A 3,667-nucleotide genomic window follows, 5' to 3' on the forward strand; every position below is an offset into this window, starting at 1 on the left:
TTGAATACATTTGAAGTCTTTCTCATAATGGCCAGTAGAAAATGTTTGAAAGAAATGTATTGCGGCCTTCTTCAGAGTCAATCCTTTCTCTGAGCTTGACTGATCTAGCCTGGCACAATGAGAACAACGGACTGAAGCCAACCGTTCAGAACTCTCTACAGCCGCTCTAGGGGGAATCTAACCAGCCCTGGCTGGTGAGAGTGGTGAGCATGGCCCGCTGAGAGTGTGGGGGGGGGGTGAGAGCTCAGCAACACGCAGCAGTCAGCTGAGGGAACCTGATCGCTCGTCTGACGCAGCGCTGATCCGTTAACGGGCTGGCAGGCTTGATGAGACGATCAGACGGGTAGAAGAGACGCGGCGCAGGGCAGCGCGGGCCCCCGTGACACGCTGACAGGGCTAAAAATGCTCAGAGCTGCCAGTGCAGTCTCATCACATGGCCTGCTATCCCTGGAAGAGGGAGGGAGGGAGGGAGGGAGGGAGGGAGGGAGGGAGGGAGGGAGGGAGGGAGGGAGGGAGGGAGGGAGGGAGGGAGGGAGGGAGGGAGGGAGGGAGAGATGAAGAAGAGAGGTAGAGGTAGAGGAGGAAAGAGAGGGGGGAGAAGGGGAGGAAGAGAGAGAGAAAGGTAGGGAGAGAGAGGGAGAGAAGCTGTGAAAATATAATGAGCAAGATAGCTGTAAATGAGAGGAGTGTGAGTTCCAGCCATGGCTCCCTGGTTTGTGGGGGGGGGGGGTTCCTGCAGTCCAGCCCTGCTGGAGACGACCCTGATGAAGATGAATCCTGGAGAGTCCACGCTAACATAGGGTCCCTCATGACAAATTGGTTATATTAATAAAACTCCCACTGAGGGGCCACAGGCACACTGGAGTCTGCTGATTACAGAGCGAGAGAGGGAGAGAGAGGGAGAGAGAGGGAGAGAGAAGGGGGAGAGAGAGAGAGAGAGAGAGAGAGAGAGAGAGAGAGAGAGAGAGAGAGAGAGAGAGAGAGAGAGAGAGAAGGGGAGAGAGAGAGAGAGAGAGAGAGAGAGAGAGAGAGAGAGAGAGAGAGAGAGAGAGAGAGAGAGAGAGAGAGAGAGAGAGAGAGAGGAGAAGGAGGAGAGAGAGAGAGATTAGACAGATTTCACACAAGGGAAGTGAAGTGAGGTGAAAAATAAATACAAAAACAGCATTTAAGACAAAGGAAGATAAAATGGCGAGAAAGAGTTAAGACTGGAGTGGCACCCTTTTCTGCAAACGAGAAAATTGTGGAGGGGAGTATAATATGAGACACACGAGCGCCATGTAACTACATTACAGGGTGCTCATGTAACTACATTACATGGTGCTCATGTTTCCCTGTTCACACACACACATACACTCACACACAGACCCCGAAATAGACAGCCACAAACACAGACACAGACACAAATGCGTGTACACAAACAACATGTACAAGAACAGATAATCACAACCTAAATTAGGGACCAGCTTGTGCTGTAGGAAGGAAGACACACATACGCACACACAATACACGTCCACACACGCACACAAACATGCATACACACGCACACACCCAGATCAGAAACACATATAGAGGTTTTTCTATGAACCGTTCAGGCGCTGTAACCTTGGTGATTGTGTGGCTCCTTTGTCATGGTGACAGTTCTGTTCCGAGGGCCAGCCAAGTGTTCTCAGACCCTCCAGGATGCTAAAGCCTGGTTAGCCTGGCGTCTACATCACAAGAGCATTTGACACTTCTTAATGTGATCCCTCGCTAGGACTGAGGCAGCCTGTCGGTTTCTCTCACACGGGACTCCCAGCGTTGCTGCCCACTGCCATGTTGGACAGGAGCCCCACCTCCCTGCACACTGCCATGTTGGACAGGGGCCCCACCTCCCTGCACACTGCCATGTTGGCCAGGGGCCCCACCTCCCTGCCATGTTGGACAGGGGCCCCACCTCCCTGCACACTGCCATGTTGGACAGGGGCCCCACCTCCCTGCACACTGCCATGTTGGACAGGGGCCCCACCTCCCTGCCCACTGCCATGTTGGCCAGGGGCCCCACCTCCCTGCACACTGCCATGTTGGACAGGGGCCCCACCTCCCTGCACACTGCCATGTTGGACAGGGGCCCCACCTCCCTGCACACTGCCATGTTGGACAGGGGCCCCACCTCCCTGCACACTGCCATGTTGGACAGGGGCCCCACCTCCCTGCCATGTTGGACAGGGGCCCCACCTCCCTGCACACTGCCATGTTGGACAGGGGCCCCACCTCCCTGCCATGTTGGACAGGGGCCCCACCTCCCTGCCATGTTGGACAGGGGCCCCACCTCCCTGCACACTGCCATGTTGGACAGGGGCCCCACCTCCCTGCCCACTGCCATGTTGGCCAGGGGCCCCACCTCCCTGCCATGTTGGCCAGGGGCCCCACCTCCCTGCCATGTTGGACAGGGGCCCCACCTCCCTGCCCACTGCCATGTTGGACAGGGGCCCCACCTCCCTGCCCACTGCCATGTTGGACAGGGGCCCCACCTCCCTGCAAACTGCCATGTTGGACAGGTGCCCCACCTCCCTGCACACTGCCATGTTGGACAGGGGCCCCACCTCCCTGCCATGTTGGACAGGGGCCCCACCTCCCTGCACACTGCTCACATCCTGCTTACTGCCTTAAAGGCCTGGAATGAAATCTGCCAAAGGTGGCTAATATTATTACCAGCAGTGGGCTGTGACAAAACCTATTATAGCACATCAAGTACAGCACAGAATGGGAGCACAGATTACCAGATGTGGATGGAGCAGGGGGGCATGGCTGTTTTGGGACGTATCCACAGTCTGTCTGGCATGCATGTGATTGTTAATTAGTTATACAGGCCTAGTCAAGAACATGGGGAGAAATGTTACCGAATTACCGTCATATTATCTACTTTGACCAGCTACAGTCGTTCCCTGAAGGTTCTCATTGTGCCTCATCAACCGTTACTGCTCTTGCCTGAGGCCAAGTGCGCTCGCTCTGCATGCGCACACAATTGTGCATCTAAAAGACAGGTCGATGCAGTGTCAGATTTAGGCCATTGGTGTTGGCAGCTGCCACCCCAATCTGGCTATGCTACAATATATGATTAGTACATTATAGTACATTTTATTTAATCATATTAAAATCATATTATTGTTATCATTAGAACTGCAATGTTGTATTCATTAATGGTGGTAATATTTTCCCACGCCTGCTCCATGCCACACCACAAATACCTCCTGCCTCCTCTTTGCCACCCCAGTTGAAAAGGTCTAGATCCATGGGCATCTTGTCGGTAGCAGCACAGGGCGCCCGCACCCCCCAAAAAACATTGGAATGGTGAAATTAGTTTTATTTCACTCTTTAGCACGTCATGTCAATGATATGTCACAGTATGGGATTGTGGGTCAATTCACCTGGGCGGGAGAAAGCGCGCCCTGATTCTAGTTTGGAAGTTAGGTTGTTCGCCCAGGGCGCCATACAAGCTAAAACAGCCTCTGGGTTGATGTGTAACTGTAGAACATTTATACATAAACAGACACGCACAGTCATACAGACTCCAAGAATACAATTAAATGCTTTCCAGTGGAAGATATAGTGTTTATGTGAGAAAGGACCCACCGCATGGGGTGGAGCTGAACGTTACTCCCACCCCTGAAACGAGCCTCTGAGCGGG

This window comes from Hypomesus transpacificus, chromosome 11 (genome assembly GCF_021917145.1).
Source record: "Hypomesus transpacificus isolate Combined female chromosome 11, fHypTra1, whole genome shotgun sequence".
Classification (NCBI taxonomy): domain Eukaryota; kingdom Metazoa; phylum Chordata; class Actinopteri; order Osmeriformes; family Osmeridae; genus Hypomesus; species Hypomesus transpacificus.